Source organism: Hyperolius riggenbachi, chromosome 11 (assembly GCF_040937935.1).
Source record: "Hyperolius riggenbachi isolate aHypRig1 chromosome 11, aHypRig1.pri, whole genome shotgun sequence".
Taxonomy (NCBI): domain Eukaryota; kingdom Metazoa; phylum Chordata; class Amphibia; order Anura; family Hyperoliidae; genus Hyperolius; species Hyperolius riggenbachi.
In genome coordinates, this window is record NC_090656.1 from 73245773 (window position 1) to 73265398 (window position 19626).

The window sequence follows — 19626 nt, forward strand, 5'->3', positions numbered from 1 at the left end:
TGACTTGAATATTCAGAGTTATGCATCATGGGAAACTACAGCTGCTCACTTACAGCTGAATTATTGCAAATACCCGCTGTATTAAGAAGGCACAATTGCATTAAGCATTGCTTTTAATATAAGGTGTTTTGTCTCTTTATGCCCTTTTATACCTTCCAGTTGGTGGATCTGGCAAATATTATATTCAAATAAACATATATACAAACTTCTACAAAATGTACTTTTCTGCTTTTAGTATGTCATATTTCTGTTGCCACGTTACAGCATTGTATAAACTGTGGTAACTACAGAGACATCTCATAAATAATTAGACAACCTGATCTGCACATAGTTCTATGTTTATTATAGTATCCGCTTGATACAGAAACCAAATACTTGATTGGGCTTGATTCACAAAGCGGTGCAAAGTGTTTGCACGCCTGTGAAAAGCCCTTTATCACGCCTAAACTCAGTTTAGGCGTGATAAGAAGAAACTCGCGCGATCTCCCGCGCGCAAACTTTTTGCAGTGTGCCGTGCTTCACGCGCAGCGTCCATTGAGCCCTATGGGACTTTGCGCGCGGGAGCTTCGCGCGAAGAGCAGCACAAATCGGTGATAACTCAGCTTTGCACCGCTTATCACGCCTAAAGTCTTTTAGGCGTGATAACTGAGTTATCACCGCTTTGTGAATCAAGCCCATTGTATGAAAGCAGTGGGGTAGCTAAGGAGCTGTGGGCCCCGGTGCAAGTTTTACATGGGGCCCCCCAAGCACTGAATACATAACAATTGATACAGGGCACCAAAACCTGCCAAGGATTTCCAAAGTGTCAGAGGTGCAAGTAGGGGATGGGAAACAGTTTTTTTAATGATTACTACTATTTAAAGCATCTATAGAAGTGATTAATTGCTTGCGAACCGCGTCACGCCGAAGGGCGTGGCCGCGGCGACAGCCCCAGGACCGCATAACGCCGATCAGCGTAAAGTCCTGGGGCAGCAGTTTGCAGGAGATCGCGCGCAGGCTACGCCCCTCCTTCAGTCTCCGAGCGGCAATCGTCGCTTGGGAGACTGTTAGACGGCGAAACCGCCGTTTATTTACATGTACAGCGCGGCGATCTACAGCAGCGCTGTACTGGGGACAGCCGTGTGACACGCCTATCCCCTCCATTGCCTCAGCAGTGATCAGCTGTCATAGGCTGAAGCCTATGACAGCCGATCACAGGGATTGGCTGGTGGGGGGAGGGAGGACGGCGTAGGCTTATAAAAATAAAAAAGACACATTTTTAATATAAAAAAATAAACATAAATATTGATTAAAAAACAAACAAACACTGGGGGAGCGATCGAACCCCACGAACAGAGAGCTCTGTTGGTGGGGAGAAAAAGGGGGGGGGATAATTTGTGTGCTGTGTTGTGCGGCCATGCAGCTTGGCCTTACAGCTGCAGTGGCCCATTTTACATAAAATGGCCTGGTCACTAGGGGGGTTTAACACTGCAGACCGACTCCTCAAGAGGTTAATACCAGCACAGGGCCAATAGAGAGCTAATATTGTGCTTGAGGGAGGGCCCTTCGGAGCCGCTCTGACCCAAGGGCCCCGATGTGGTCGCTACCTCTGCAACCCCTATTGCTACGCCACTGTATGAACCTTTCATTGATCCACCTCCAGCTTTCTGCTAAATCTTGGCACAGGCATGGAACCAATGAGTTCTGTGATCTTGGACTGGGGAAATTTGGCCCACTCCTCATTCATACATTGCAAAAGTTTGCCACAGAAAACTGGTTTCTTTCATATGGCACAAAGCTGGAGATGCCTTTTGTATGTCGACATCCAGAATTGCACAGTAAATCATATATGTATGCATACCAGTATGTATTGTATTACAAATTTATCTTTCATTTTGCCGGGCAGCACGGCGGCGTAGTGGTTAGCGTGTGGACTTCTTCCGGGCTTCCTGGCTTCCTCCCATACCCCCCAAAAACATACAGATACGTTAATTGGCTTTCCCCTAAAAATTGGCCCAAGACTATGATACATTCACTACACAATACATACATAGACATATGACTGTGAGCCCCTCTGAGGGACAGTTAGTGACAAGACAATATACTCTGTACAGTGCTGTGTAATATGTTGGCGCTATACTTAAATAAATAAAGAATAAACAAGCCCCTTAAACCTGTTTTAAGTGGAATAAAAGTTACCACTTTTGCTTACCGGGGGCTTTTTCCAGTCCCCTGCAGTCCTTATTTGCCGTCGTCATCATTTTGCACTTTACTGTTCAGCTGCAGCTCCCTTCTGACAGTTGGATGCATGGCCTTGGGCCACACGCCTCCTGATCACGCTCCCATGGATGGGAGCATTCTGCACAGGTGTAGTACATAAAAAGATAATGAGCAATAACCTGTGACTGGCCGCATTGGCCAGCTTCCAGAAGCGTACTGCTGCTGAACGGAGCAGTACGTGACTAGGAATACTTCAGGGGGCTGGAAGAAGTCCCAGGTAAGTTAAACTGACATTTTTTTTTTGCTCACTTTAGGTACCCTTTAAGTAGTGGTCTGCATCTGCCTGTATTAATCGCAGCTTGAGCAGCCATACCTAAAAACAGGGGGGAGGGGTATTCTAACTAGGATTCATCTCTTTTAGTACTTAAAATTACAGTCAGTTTATAACTGCACCAAGATAGCCTTCTAGATATAAGAGAAAATTAAAGTGGCAATCTTGAAGAGCCACTGAAATTGCAGAGGCGTATAAATCCGTCATAAGAATGGCTAAGAGCGGGTATACAGTACCACTTACAATAAGGGAGAATGAGTTAACACTGAAGCGATACAAGTTGTTTACAGTTTGAGTTTGTTGTTACTAAGTGACATAGCAATCGTAGGATGTAATAGATGTCAGCATGATGTGTTTATTTCCACTATGTACCAGCCTGGCTGTGCAAATATCTCCTCCATTATTCTGTGTTATGGCTAATGTGCCTTCATATGTGTGTTATTAATTATTGTCAGATGTTTGTTAAAAAAATACAATAAAAAAAAAAATTCTCTGTACTTATTGACCAGAGGAGGGATGCTTATCTCATCACTTCATTAGTGGAGCAATGAGATGGAAACATAAACTCCACTCATTACCAGAGATGGTCAGAAATGCTGAGTTCCGATTCCGATGAATTTACAGTCTTTGATTAATGTCTTTCCGATTTCTGCAGAATGTAATTTTTTTGTTATTTCTGTCATTTAAGTTAGTTAAAGGGACACTAACGGTTGACATGTTTTTTTCAATTGAGATAGGAAATGTTTGGGAAGTGCTGCTAAGTGTTGGTGTATACATCTGATTCCTTATCTCTCTGTTTACTGTTATCTAATCCCTTTCACACTTTTGGCAATCTGCTGAAATTCTGATGGCAGACTCAGCCATGAGGAGAGGGGGGATTCCCTTCATAGTGCATCATTAACTCTATGGGCTTGATTCACAAAAGCTTGGGAACTGCTATCATAGCAGTTATCATGCGATTTGCCACGCACAGCAGTTTGTGCGCATAAAGGATTACTCCGTGTGAGACAACTGGTCCGTCCAAAGAGGAACCTGCAAAGCTGCTGGGAGCTGAAAAGCAATGAAAGGGCTGGAACCCACTAGAGCGATCTTTTGAGCGTTTAGGGAAGTTTTCAAAACGCTAACAATTTCCCTAAATGCTAGCGATTAGCGATATAGCTTTGTAGTGGGTTCCAGGACAAAATGATGGCACCGGAGGATTCGTAAGCAGTTTCTGATGTGCACCAGTGTGCAGTTAATCTGTTGGTAGGAGGTTGGGGGAGGTTAGTGTTACTTTTAACGCCAGTTTTTGACCGGCAAAGACACGCATCAGGCAATCCCCTCCTGTGCCAGGTAAATAAGACTCTACTGTATACTACTGATTTCCTTTCATCTTAATAACTTGTTTTGTATCTATATCAGCTGAATAGCATACCTTTGATGTAGGGTTTGGGCCTTTGACCAGGATTCAAAACCTGGCTCAAGCCAGCACATAAAACAGTATGGAGTCTTTGGACAAGGCTCCATAAGGCTTCTGGTTACCCGTAGAGTATGCCCTAAGAGGCTGCAGCCCCAAAAGGATTTGAGTCCGCCAGGAGAAAAGTGTGTTTTGTCATTTGTTTCCCTTCAAAATGTGCCCAGAAAATGTTTCCTGAGCATTAGGATATGATTATCTGCATTGTAAAATAGTCATTATACGCTTACAGTTGTTACAGGGCTGGAGTAACGGGCTCAGGGGCCCTGGGATAAACTGAAGGAGGGGGGCCATGCCCGAAGAACTTTCAGACCCCTCAAATACCCCCTCCCACCGATACCGCTCTGCTCCCCGGGGCCATGCCTGTGAAGTTGCAGGAGTAATTACTCACCTGTCTTGGCGGGCGACATGGTGTAGTCCAGGCACTCTTGTCACGCTGTTCTCCTCCTTCTCTGTGACCCAGTGTGTGTTTACACATAAAACCCACGCCGGGTCATAGAGAAGGAGAACAGCATGGGAAGAGTGTCCGGACTGTACCGCCGCTGCCTGCCAATACAGGTGAGTAATTACTCCTGCAACTTCACAGGCATGGCCCCAGGAAGCAGAACAATTGAGGAAAGCAGGATTTTTTCAGGGTCGTCGGTGCGGGATCCCTACAGAGGTCGGGGGCCCTGGGGAAATTGCACCTTTTGCCTCTCTGTCAGCACCGGCCCTGAGTTGATCTTAAGTGCTTAGGGGATCTGAACATCTGAATCATTTCTTCAAATTAGTTGAAAAACTACTAAAACAATAACACTAGCCAAAAATAAAACAAAGATAAAGTGCTATTTAAAAAAATAAAAATAAAGATTAAGTGTTCAAAAGGTTTTGAACTTCTGCAGGTTTGTTACTGTTCCAATCTAGGAGCATTCATTCCTTAATTATCCTCTCAAGAAAGAGTGGGTATTTTTCTCCGACAGGAACGCAAACAGCAACAAACACAACTGTTTTTTGTACTGTTGGAAGGAAAGTACTGTTAGAACCTCTATCAAGATCACCCTCACCTCCTGCACCAGGGAGGGACCTCTTGGTGTTTTTTGTTTTGTTTTTTTTATTTCAAAACCCTTGAGGTCGAAAAAAGAAGACAAAAAAGCAAGAGAAAAAAGGAGAGAGATGTGGGCCAATATGCAATTCACTTTTCCTCCTTAGTTTTCTCCAAGTTGACATTTTTAAACTTGTCAATAAAATGCCTTTTAAAGTGAATGTTTACCGTTTAAAAAAAAAAAGTCAGATACTCACCTAAGGAGAGGGAAGGCTCGGTCCTAATGAGCCTTCCCTCTCCTCTCCCGATGCCAGGTCCCGCGCAGGATCCCCCGTGGCAGTATTCGACCAGTTTGGTCAAATACTGCCACTTCCGCAGCCGAAGGGATGTTTCGGAAGCCTTCGGGAGCACTCGGGCTCCCGAGGATGGGGCTGCTCCATACTACGCATGCGCGAGCGCCCTCTATGACGCACTCACGCGTACGTAGTATGGAGAGGCCCGTCTTCGGAAGCCCGAGTGCTCCCGAAGACCTCCAAAGTCCCTGCGGCGGCGGACGCGAACGGGGGAGCCAGCGCAGCACCGAGGGCACCCACCAGAAAGCAAGAAAATGCTCAAAATAATTTTATTAGTCCCTTTTCACTTACTTTTTGGTACTTTTTAGTTGAAAAGTGCTGGAAAGGTATTTTAAATTAAAAATGAAAAATTATCTCCTAGGAGAAAACTTAGGTGAAAAAGTGAATTTGAAGAAGGTAATATTTGCAGCATTTCATGTATCTGAGGTAACATTTGTCACATTTAATATGTGGGAGGTAACGTTGGCTGCATTTCATGTGTCGGAGGTAGCGCATGCTGCATCTCACATGTCAGCAGTGATGTTGGCTGCATTTCACATGCTGGAGGTAAACATTTGCTGCATTTGTTATTAAAGGTTCATAATAGCTGCATTTAATATTTTGAGGTTATTATAGCATTTGGAATTGCTGGGGGCTCATGAATATTGTATTGTAATGGTATGCTTATACAGTGGCTTGCAAAAGTATTCGGCCCCCTTGAAGGTTTTCCACATTTTGTCACATTACTGCAACAAACATGAATCAATTTTATTGGAATTCCATGTGAAAGACCAATACAAAGTGGTGTACACGTGAGAAGTGGAACGAAAATCATACATGATTCCAAAGATTTTTTACAAATAACTAACTGCAAAGTGGGGTGTGCGTAATTATTCAGCCCCCTGAGTCAATACTTTGTAGAACCACCTTTTGTTGCAATTACAGCTGCCAGTCTTTTAGGGTATGTCTCTACCAGCTTTACACATCTAGAGACTGAAATCCTTGCCTATACTTCTTTGCAAAAAAGCTCCAGCTCAGTCAGATTAGATGGACAGGGTTTGTGAACAGCAGTTTTCAGATCTTGCCACAGATTTTCAAATTGGATTTAGATCTGGACTTTGAATGGGCCATTCTAACACATGGATATGTTTTGTTTTAAACCATTCCATGGTTGCCCTGGCTTTATGTTTAGGGTCATTGTCCTGCTGGAAGGTAAACCTCCTCCCCAGTCTCAAGTCTTTTGCAGACTCCAAGAGGTTGTCTTCAAAGATTGCCCTGTATTTGCCTCCATCCATCTTCCCATCAACTCTGACCAGCTTCCCTGTCCCTGCTGAAGAGAAGCACCCCTAGAACATGACACTGCCACCACCATATTTGACAGTGGGGATGGTGTGTTCAGAGTGATGTGCAGTGTTAGTTTTCCGCCACACATAGCATTTTGCATTTTGGCCAAAAAGTTAAGTTTTGGTCTCATGTGACCAGAGCACCTTCTTCCACATGTTTGATGTGTCCCCCACATGGCTTGTGGCAAACTGCAAACAGGACTTCTTATGCTTTTCTGTTAACAATGGCTTTCTTCTTGCCACTTTTCCATAAAGGCCAATTTTGTGCAGTACACGACTAACAGTTGTCCTATGGACAGATTCCCCCACCTGAGCCGTAGATCTCTGCAGGTCGTCCAGAGACACCAAGGGCCTCTTGACTGCATTTCTGATCAGCGCTCTCCTTTTTCGGCCTGTAAGTTTAGGTGGACGGCCTTGTCTTGGTAGGTTTACAGTTGTGCCATACTCCTTCCATTTCTGAATGATCGCTTGAACAGTGCTCCATGGGATGTTCAAAGCTTTGGAAATATTTTTGCAGTCTAAGCCTGCTTTAAATTTCTCAATAACTTTATTCCTGACCTGTCTGGTGTGTTCTTTGGACTTCATGGTGTTGTTGCTCCCAATATTATCTTAGACAACCTCTGAGGTAGTCACAGAGCAGCTGTATTTGTACTGACATTAGATTACACACAGGTGCACTCTATTTAGCCATTAGCACTCATCAGGCAATGTCTATGGGCAACTGACTGCACTCAGACACCCCACTTTGCAATTATTTATTTGTAAAAAATGTTTGGAATCATGTATGATTTTCGTTCCACTTCTCATGTGTACACCACTTTCTATTGGTTTTTCATGTGGAATTCCAGTAAAATGGATTCATGTTTGTGGCAGTAATGTGACAAAATGTGGAAAACTTCAAGGGGGCCGAATACTTTTGCAAGCCACTGTATATGAAACAAAAGAAACACAACAAGAACATTGATATATTTTATTGGTCTTTTTATTAGGTACACCTTGCTAGTACTTAGTTGGGTCCCATTTGTCTTCAGAAGAACTGCCTTAATTTTGCGTGGCATTCTTCACAGAGTTTGTACCATACTGACTAAATAGCATCACACAGTTTTAGCAGATATATCGGCTGTACATCCATAATGCAAATCTACCGTTTCACCAGTTCATGGGGGAACTCTGCTGTATCATGTTGTTTTTTGTTTTTGTTTTTTGAGAGGGGGAGCACTACCTTATGTGTGGGGGTTGTTTTGGGGGAGGAGAAACATTGTCTACCTTCAGGGTCACTTTGTCTATCTGTGTTTTGGGAGAAAACTCAGGGCCCACTGCCTTTGAATTTCACTATTATATTACAGTTGGCTCTGCCCACATCATGTTATGGTCATGCCAGTTTTTTGCTATACCGCGCTTCATCTTGCACACTCTCTCCTTTTACAAGGTGCCCCCAGATCTTCTAGGATTCTAGCCGCTGATGTAATAGACAGAGAGAGAGAGCAGTGGCAAAGAGGCAGAGAATCAAATAGAGAGAGACAGAGACAGTGAGTTGGCAAAGTAAGGGATAACGAGCAAGAGAAATACAGAGAGAGGTGGCTGAAATCACAGAAAGATCTCACAACTATGGGCTATTTCATGCAGTGGTCTTTTTTTTTTTTTTTTAAATCTGTACTTTAATACATAGAGCTAGGAGCAGGGTAAAGGTTGAATACAATGATCTGCTAACCACATTTTAAATCTTTAGCCAACTATTTCCGAAGTTTATTTGAGGCAGGAAAGTATTTAGTTTGGTGTGCTGCCAGGTAAATCTGTGTTCTCTACCAGGAAACAGCCACATCTGAGATATATTAAGGAATTAGCCCGAGTCTGCAATGAACAATGGCTCCTTGTAAGATACACCTCTGCAACAGATGTGACTACTGTAACACTTAGATCCATAGACATGTAAAACAGCATGTTTTTTGTCTTTGGCAAATGGAAATCTATATTTGTAAGAGTGCATTTAAATAGATGCATTTGCATGCTAATGAATGTACCTTTCTAAACATCATAGAATCCAAACAGATTGATTTAAAGCATCTTGAATATCCACAAACGAACAAGTTACTCTGCAAGTCTGCAGCCTTCAATTCTTTTTACTAAAGAAGTTATTTTTAAATATATTTTTTTGGATTAACTCTCCAGCACATGTTCTCTAACCCAGGTGGGTGTGATGTGTAGATATGATTGCTTTAAAAAAAATGCATGGGGATAAATCATGAAAATGTACATTATTTATTTCATACCATCACTGATATGTATATATACATACTACTTGTACCTGGTAGGCTCAAACTCAATCTGCAGGCAACACACCGCAGGGAACAAGCACTTCATACTGTTGCTATGGCGAGGAGGGGTGACACTATGAAGTGGCTGCCAGTGGGTGGAGTAAGAGGTGGTTCATACAGACGATTTGCTGGCATCAAACACAGAATTCAGAAGTTTTTAGGGATCTACTGCCGTCCCATGCAAGTGAATGGGAGCATTTAGTACAAGCTTTTGTAGGCTTTCATGAAAGCCTGTCAGTAGATCCTGGCATCTCGTCTCATCTCAAAAGCAACATGCAGCTTCTAGAAGTTGTTTTCCGTTGCTGGCATTATGTTTGAATGCCAGCAAAAGCCACTGAAAGCCAACAAAAGCCCAAATCCCAGCCCTTTCCATACACCCACTTCCTGCAAAAGCCCAGAAAATGCAACACTCGCCTGAAAGCCATTAAAAACCTTCAAAAGACATACACATATTTGCTGTTAAATACTGGCATTCTTGTAAAAAAAAAAGCACGGCATTTGAACAAGACGCTGAGCAGAAGCTCATGTGAACCAGTCCTATGGTTGGCTACAAAGGCTTGGCTGTCACTGTTGCTTAAAGATCCAGGAACACCCTGTAAGACACTTATACACATGCTAGATTCTCAGCTGAGTCAGCCCGAAGAGCAGCCTTGGCCAAGTTCCATGTAGCAGCTATACATAGGTTTACTATCCAAATGGATATTCATGATGTGATCATGTTCCATTCTGCTTTCTGTTTTAATTTTCATGGGAAGCAGACAAGGCCGGATTTCTGGGAAGGCCACAAAGGCCATGGCCTTGGGTGGAAAAAGCATAAGGGTGGCAGGATTTGCGAAAGATAAGAGGCCACATGTCAAAGTAAATCTTCTATCCTGGTCCACAGCCACCATGCTTTGCTCTGCACACACAGCCTGAATTCCAGAGTTCCCTGGTACTCCCTTACTTCCTGGTGTGTGATGAGACAGTCACAGCGTGCTCTGCTGCATATGTTGTGTCCTGATAATCCCGTGGCATACAAACTTCAGTAATTAGTGCCAAGCTTGTAGAGAGCAGGATCCCTGATCTGGTAAGAAGTTTTTTCTGCACAGTACACATTCATGTGAATATCAGCTCCACTTTACAACTCAAGCTGTCAGACAGTATAGCTGGGCAGCCACTGTTAATGACCTAAGTTCTCCATCCCTTCTTCTCTCACCACCTGGTCTATTATCTCTTTCTGCATAAGTTTTATGCTTGTTTATTCCCTAGAGAAATTTATGGCAGAAGCAGCAGCCTCTTTGCTTAAGCTTTACCACTTTCTGGCTTATTTTAGAGGAACACTACCACAAATTTAAAGGTAACCTGAAGCTAGAGGTATATGGAGGCTGCCATATTTATTTCCTTTAAAAGTATACCAGTTCCCGGACAGTCCTGCTGATGTTTGGCTTCAGTAGTGTCTGAATCACACACCTGACGCAAATGGAAAATCTTTACATTTTTGTCAGAAACATTTGATTTGCATGCTTGTGTCAGGTCTATGGATAAAAGTATTAGAGTCAGAGGATCAACAGGACAGCCAGGCAACTGGTATTGTCCTTATTTATTAAGGAAAAAAATATGGCCCATACCCCTAACACTTCAGGTTCCCTTTAACTACCTAGCGACCACGTCACGCCAATGGCCGTGACCGCGGCGGCAGCCCCAGGACCGGCTAACACCAATTGGTCTATAGACTTTCATGTTACCATTCACATAACAGATGTGCGTTCCCATGCGTTACGATGTAATACGATGTAACGCTTCTGGGAACATCTAATCGTACAACGCACACATTCTCCTGATTAGTTGGCTGCCAACGTCTGCGCTCCTAGCACACCACAACGTGTATTCTGTGCATTGGCCGCACAATGGCAACGAATACATGAAATCGAGTTCGTGTATGCGCTCTGTAGTGTGAATGAGCCCTATGAAAAGAAGAACTCGACAGAGTAAAACAATAAAAACATGAAGAGTCTTTAGAGTTCAGGGGAAGAGTACCCTCATCATGAATGTGTAAACTTAAGCAGGCTTGCAGGCCTTGGAACTAGTAGAACTGTAGTGAAAATATAATATACAATTATTAATAAAATTGCTTATTTTTTACAATATTCATTTATAGTTTGCCCATTGTAAAATCTTTCCTCTTCCTGATTTACATTTTTAAATTTATCACAGTGGGCGACATCTTTAGTTCTGCCAGGTGATCTGTACACAATGCTCATTACTGAGAGTTCTATACACAGAGGGAGTGTAACGGTTGGGTGTAGTAGCTCAGATGTCTGATTATATGGTAATCTGCAGAATCACCAATAATACTAGTATAGCAGACAAGGAGCAGATAGTGTAGTGATTTGGTGCAACCGTAACTTTAATGTTTAATGAGACCTCACCAGAGGGGCTGGTGAGGTACAAACAGTACACTGACCGTGCACTAATGTACAACCTCCAGCAAGCTGGAGGAACAATTTGAAGAGGCTGAATCTCTCGAGGAGCGGGTGATTCAGAATATACTGCAGGCAAATGAACATCCGAGGGGCGGGTGAGACAGACTGTACTGCAGCCTGCGAGACACAGTAATACTACAATGACAGGTACCTAACGAGCAGGTAATTAAGGCTGAACTAAAGCCTAGCAGAACTGCTTCACCAGCGGAGCAGGCAGGCAAGGTTCGGCAACAGAGAGGTAAGTATCAGTACAGGAACGTGAGACAAGAGAGTAATCGGTAATCAGGCAGAGGTTCAGCAACAGGAAGGTACGTGTCGGTACAGAATCGTGAGACAAGAGAGTAATCGGTAATCAGGCAGAGGTTCAGCAACAGGTAGGCAGATAAGCGAAAGTACAGGATCGGAAAGCAGGATCAGAGTCAGGGTAATTGCAAAGAGTCATACACAGGAGATCAAACAGTAAGCAATATCCTAGTCTGGGTGTGAAGTCCTTGGCATCAACACCCGGGAACTAGTCTAAGCAAATAACAATAACAAGGTAGCAATATCCTAGACTAGGTGTGAAATCCTTAGCATCAACACCAGGGAACTAGCCTAAGGTCTGAGCGCTAACACGCAATTATTCACGACAACAGACAACTGCAGACTGAAGCCCGGAGGCTTAAGAAGCAGAGGAGACCCCACTGGCATGCCCCTCCTGGATCAGCCAACCCTGGGCGCCGTGGGACTCCTCTGACGTCAGCTGACCAGCAGGTCAGCTGACGGGCTTCCTCCCCGCTAAGGCAACCCCCTGCATGGGAGAATGTTCCGTCCTCGGCGTCCTGGACGCCGAACGGACAGATGGCCGCATGGAGGCAGCTGCAGCGGTGGTGCTGTTCGCTGCAGCTGCCTCTTTTCTTACAGTACCCCCCCTCTAGGCGTGGACTCCGGACACGCACCACCAGGCCTATCAGGATGCAATCTATGGAACTCCATTCTGAGTTCTTCTGCATGCATGCGAGAGAGTGGTACCCAGGATCTCTCTTCAGGACCATACCCTCGCCAGTGGACCAGATACTGCAAAGATTTGCGTACCGGGAATCCAAAATCTTCTCTATTTCATATTCTGGTTCTCCATCAATCACCACAGGGGGGAGGGGGGGGAGTGGCATCCACATACACAGCAGGCTTCAAAAGCGAAACGTTGAACGTCATACCACCCCTGAAATTGGAGGGAAGCGACACCACATAGGTAACATTATTCACCTTATTAGGAATAGGATAGGGCCCTATGAACTTGGGACCCAATTTTACAGAGGGCTGCCTTAGAGATAAGTGTCGCATGGAAATCCACACCAAATCTCCAGGTGCAAATTTCCATTCCACCGACCGTCTCTTATCAGCGTGCCTTTTTTGAGTCAAAAAGGCTCTTTTCAAATTTTGCTTCACCTTATCCCAGATGCCTCCTATTCTCTCTGACCAGTTTTCTAAAGCAGGAAAAGGTGAAGCTACCACTGGCAGGGGTGAAAACTTGGGTGATCTTCCCGTAACAACCTGGAACGGGGAGAATCCTGATGAAGCAGACCTCAAATTATTGTGGGCAAACTCGGCATACGGTAAAAATCTGACCCAATCCGTCTGGGCATCGGCTACATAGCACCTGAGGAACTGCTCAAGAGCTTGGTTTACCCTCTCGGTCTGACCATTGGTCTGTGGGTGGTAGCCGGAGGAAAACGATAACTTCATTCCCATATGCTGACAAAACGCTTTCCAGAAACGAGAAGTGAACTGGACTCCCCTATCTGACACCACATCCTGGGGAATCCCATGCAGCCTGAAGATGTGGAGAACGAACAGTTCTGCCAATTCCTGTGCCGAGGGGAGTCCTTTCAAGGGGATGAAGTGGGCCATCTTACTAAACCTGTCGACGACGACTACCACCCAAATGACCATTTTACCCTCAGAGGAAGGCAATTCGCCCACAAAATCCATGGACACGTGAGTCCAAGGTTCCTCGGGCATTGGCAGAGGTGAGTAATGAGTGATCGGTAATCAGGCAGAGGTTCAGCAACAGGTAGGCAGATAAGCGACAAGTACAGGATCGGAAAGCAGGATCAGAGTCAGGGTAATTGCAAAGAGTCATACACAGGAGATCAAACAGTAAGCAATATCCTAGTCTGGGTGTGAAGTCCTTGGCATCAACATCCGGGAACTAGTCTAAGCAAATAACAATAACAAGGTAGCAATATCCTAGTCTAGGTGTGAAATCCTTCTAATCTAAGGTCTGAGCGCTAACACGCAAGTATTCACGACAACAGACAACTGCAGACTGAAGCCCGGAGGCTTAAGAAGCAGAGGAGACCCCACTGGCACGCCCCTCCTGGATCAGCCAATCCTGGGTGCCGTGGGACTCCTCTGACATCAGCCGACCAGCAGGTCAGCTGACGGGCTTCCTCCCCGCATAAAGGTCCCGTCTGTGCGCGCACCCGCGCGCTAAGGCAACCCCCTGCACGGGAGAACATTCCGTCCTTGGCGTCCTGGACGCATGGAGCTGCTGCAGCGGTGCTGTTCGCCGCAGCTGCCTCGTTTCTTACAGGGAGATACTGCTTGCGTGGCATTTTTTAAAAGCCATTATTTCCCACAATGCAAAGAGGTTAAAGATAGCAAACTATCAGGTCCGCGGTCATGACATCACACTGTGGGAGGAGTTTCACCACAAAATCAGACATACAGACTCCCCTGATGATCTATTTGAGAAAGGTAAAGATTTCCTGTGGGAAAGGGGGTATTATGAAGTTCAATCCTTGGTTAAAGTTCCACTTCAATTTCCAGAATTTATTTTGTTATTTTTTTATTTTTTTTTATCTAGGGTTTTTTTTTTTTTTTTGACAAGTGAGTTCTTTTTTTTTTTTACAATTTTGCATGTAAAAATAAAGTAAATAATAATACTCTATTACTCTTTTTATACCTCCAGGGTGCAGCTTATTTACAATAAGATGCCAGCCACCCCTAGAGTCCTCTACTCATCTCCAGCTACTAATTGGTGGACCGAGGTATTGTGGCATCGCCTCCTGAAATCTGTTGAATATTGGTACAGTTTTTTTCTGACAAAACTGAATGAACGGCCGCTATTTATGTAGAATTTGCCTTTAACCTGAATCCAAATAACAACACTAATTATAGGGAGTGCCAAACTCATTGTGGCATATCTCTGCTCATTGTTCCTGCCAAAATATATTGAGGAATTTTAGAAGGCAGATTAAGAGTTCAGACAGAATATCTAATTAATATCTAATTAAGGAAGAGCAATGTGCCTTCTGCGCCAACAGAAGCACACAGGACCACATCTTAAGAATAAGACAGCTATCAAATAAGCTATTGAGTACTGGGAAGAAATACAACGGAAAAAAGCACTTGATAAGGTGCCAAGGGGTCCCCTACTGGATGTGCAAAGGTAGACAGAATTCAGAATTACTGCAATCTCATTCCGCTAGGGGAGTACACTGGGGAAATGCGCTTTCACCATTCTTGTTTGTGCGTGTGATAGATGATGTAGAAATGAAGAGGCTTTTAAAGCGCACCCAAACCAAACATTTTTTTAATTCAAAATATTTAGTTGCACCACTCTGACATATACAAAGATAAATAAACACTCCTTCAAGCCTATGAGCATTTCAATGCATGCTTTTCACCAGTCTCTTTGCATAAGTAGGGTTATACAGGTGGCAGCCTTTAGCAATTCCTCCTTTGCTGGACACCTCCTACTCCACCAGTCTGCCGGATTCTGTCCCGGCAATATGAAAGGAAGAGAGGAGTTTCTCCAATAAATGTAAAATATTTTATATTTGGCATCATTTTATTATAATTTTGAAAATAGATTTTATTTTTGAAATTTTGTATTTTTGGTTTGGGTCCACTTTAAGGAAGGGGATTGGAGGGAAATGGCTCCTTAACCCACAAACTGGATTTTTGTATATTACATAGCCACTGTAGCCAGCTTCAAGCAAACCTGAATGAAAAAAGAAAGAAAGAAAGAACCCTCAGAAAAAAAGTATCTCCTGGAAAATATGCCCCTTATGGGACAATACCTAAAACATGTTGTTGATTTCAGGCTGATATGTACAGGGGAGAGGTGTGCAGCAGAACGGGTTAACTTACCTATATTACCGCCTGTAGTCGATGTGCAGCACACTGCTCTCCATCTTCTCAACACCTTTGCCTTCAGAAGTTTGGCTGTGAAGGCGGACATGTCAGCAAGATGGAGAGCAGCATGCAGCGCTACAGCTAGATGTGGAAATATAGGTAAGTTAACACCTTATGCCACAGATCGCACCCCTGTACATGTCCCTGTACACCCCTAGACAGGACAGTCTCTGCTTATTCTTAGTAAATACAAAAATTGGGAGAATCACACCACACCTTCCACAAGCTTCTCTGCAACCAAAGGATATTTATATCATGCAGTAATCAATGTAGGGTATTTGTAAGATGTCCATACAGACAGTGTTGTGTCGGAAAATGAACCTGGGAGTAATACGATATGTTAGCCATATAGCCACCATGCTGCCCATAGCAGTTTTCATAGACCACATAATCAAAGCTATTGAGTTCTCTGACACCTTCCAGAAGGAGGGAACGTTTGCTGTTTTCTTTTGACATTTATAAATATTACAACAAGCCTTTCGCTGTGCGGCTATGATAAAGAAAAGTCCAGATTGGAAGTGAAGGCAGACTTCAAGCCTATTGCCAAATCACACATTTTCTATTTGGAGGAGAATTCCCGAATCAGCACTGGGAATATATTTTGCATATGCAGGGAACTGGGTCACAAGATAAAGTCACAAAGCTTTTGTTAGTTTTATCATTACTTAGCCTAGCAAGCATGGCTTTTTCTTTTTCTAATTGTCTTTTTTCCCAACTTGTTTTGGGGTAAAACTTTAGGATTTGCATGAAGGCCTTGCCAAAGTTAAGGCTTGGATTCAGAATGTCTAGACAGGAAACTGAGTTAGTGCAGATGAAAGATTTTAAAGTATGATTTTCCTTTCAGTCAAATACAAATAGATCATGTTTTAAAGCATAGTCCATTCATAAAATTCATGATGCACAGCTTGTAATATAGCTCGGCTGAAATCCAAAAGTTAAGTATTACATGTAATTTATGTAATTAGCTTACACTGTAATGGTCTTAAAGGTGCTGCAGACATCAGCTATGCTTTCTGACACCAAATATCAGCTTGCATACCTGCTTACAAAGTAGGTCACAAAGGTACACTACTCCCTCTGTCTTATATACCTGATTAGCATGTACCTCAACTTCCCTCAACTCCCATCCCCAGATCTCCCATTGAGATGTACTGAAAGAAAAGCATCCATAGCTGGGTGAGCAAAGGCAATTGCAATGTGATTTTGGTGCAATTCGATTTCGGAGCTCAAGATGGATGCTCTCCCGGATTGAATATAAAGAAAAGTATTTACCATGGTGCCAGGCTTTGGACAGAGGAAAAGGTGTGACAGGTACACTACATTTATTGTGAGGGTGCCAAATAATACATTTTTTAAAATTCCTCATATGCAGAATTTAATCCCGCTTTAAGGTGAATGATGCCAAACTAGCTTTTTGCGGAGTCAAACCTGTTGGTTATGTTGTCTGTAAGCAAACATGGAGCCCACGTCAGCTCAGGTACGACATGGGCACAAATAGTTCTAGTTTAGTCCTGCAAACAACTGGTCCAAGGTCCCTTTCTAAGTTTTTGCTCTGCAATGTTTAAAAAATGGTGCTATGCAAATGAGACATTCAAACAGCAGCCTGAGTTATCCTGAAAGTAAACAGAAGAAGGGGAAGGGGAAGGCTCAATCCTAGGGTGCATTCACCCCCCCCCCCCCGGAATTAGGAACACCCCTTCCTCATCCCCAGCTCTAAATGGCCAGCTCTGCCCTCTTTGCTCTGTGATGAGACACACAGAGCCAGAGCTGCAGTGGCATTACCTCGGTGCACAGAGATTTTTTTCTTTAAATAAACAAAATTTAGGGATTTCTAGTCACAGGAAGGAGCGTCAAGGGGCGTGGCGGTAATTGATACTATATGATCTGGGTGAGGATGGAGCTCACTATTCTTTGGAGGGTACAAGCTTGGCAGCATCTCAGTTCCTCCTCTGCATTGACATCATCATGGATGACTAGTCTGGGCTACTTGACAAGGTATGGTTGTCAGGTTCATTCAACTATGGTGCCCGCTGGGTGCAGGATCAACTCGGTTCTATGGTTCAGGGGCCCTGGCAGGCTGCTTCCTCATCCAGATGGCAATGCACCAGAAGATCACAGCCTCCTAAGCCACTTAGCCCCTCAGCCCCCATCAGAGCTCAGCGCTACATGAAGAGACCCATTTGGGACCCTCCGGCTTCCCATCAGAAGCATAGTCCTGCTGGACATACACATCCACACACACATCCACACACAATACAAAATAAAAAAAAATCACATACATTATACAACACTTTGCATATGATATAAGCCATCAGAAAAGGATAACTATGAAATGGGGCCCTGGGCAAGATAACACTTTTTGGCCTCCACTGATGGTCACCTGGCTTATTTTGTTAGATTTGGTGGGGGCTTGCATCTACCAGGCCCCTAGCCTCTCTCCAGGTCCTAGGTTGCCTTGTGGATGATCAGCATTGTATGTCATACAGCACATGCTGCCACTATGCACCTCAAATAAAAACAGCACCAGCACTACAAGTTCCAATTTCAGTCACATTGCAGGATCAGATGATCAAACAAGACATTCTTCATTTCAGAATAATTTTCACAAACATTATGAGATATGCAAATATGTTACCCCCTGTTAGGGTAGGACTGGAGTGCGTATATCAGGACATTGAAGAGCTGACATAGTGAGATGGTTTAAAAGTTTGATTGATAACCCATTCTGGAGATAAGCACAGTGTGTTTGTAGTGTGAGTGAGAAAAGAGAAGAGAAGCAGAATGGAGGGAGGAAGGGTAGTAGAGGGTCAGAATTGATGACATGGATGAGCAGATATCTATGAGCAGAATAGAGGCATAGTGGATAGCACTATTGTATTTTAGTGCTGAGTCCTAGGTTTGAACATAGGCCAGGGCAAAATCTGCATGAAGTTTCTGTTTTCAGACACTTAATAATCTCCTTGTAACGATTGCGGAAGCGTTTCCGTGGTCAGCGCACCAGACGTGCGCTGACGCTGCGAAATCCTCCACAACCGTGTAATTGGGAGAACCCAGGTTAGGTGCAGGGTAGAGGGCAATTCCCACCGGCAGATGGAGCTGTGGAGTGCAGACGAGCCCTGCCTCTGCACTGCCACAGATGCCATGGGGGAATTGTACGAGTAGGATCAAGCAGGGCTGAATAGCCCTCAAAGAGAAATAGCACAGGGACAGACAGAATGTGTGTTCCCCAATCTAGTCGCCCCCCCAGCGACGGTGAGCACACATTCAAAGAAACAAAGCGGGAACGCAATCGCAAGAGAGAGGCGATTGCCCGAAGTGACACAAGGCTGAACAGAACAGAGCACGAGAGTAGCAAAGGCACAGCAAACAAGAATCAGAACAAATAAAGAAAATAACAAACTCTAACTAAACGCGAACACCGCACTCATTCGCAACAGCGAACGCATTTCTGCACGATCACCGCGCGTTAGGCACCCAGTGATAAGCGTGCCACCCTAACTAACCAATGACAGACAAACACGAAATAGAGAACGCGAACGCTTGCTAAACGGTTACCTCACCGAGCCTACCGCAAGTGTTCGTATCAGACAAGACAGACAGACAGGTGGGGCTGCCAGTAGCAACCGCTGCTCTGGCTAGCACCCCTAAGGCAGAGATACAGAAGGAGGCACTGCCACTACCACTAGGGCAAGTGCGATCCAGACAGATAAACAGAAGGAGCTACCTGTAGCAACCGCTGCTCTGGTTGGCACCCCCAGACAGAATACAGAAGGAGGCACTGCCACTACCACTTGGGCTAGTGCAATCCAGACAGATGGAGCAGCCAGTAGCAACCGCAGCTCTGGCCTACACTCCCAGACAGACAGAACGACTTCCTGTCGACCGCCGCTGGCGACAGGACAATTGCAGCAGAGACAACACAGGCAAAACAGATAAACTTTAAACTGCACTAGAAGAGCTGCCTAGTGCAGTCCCAAGGAATTACTCT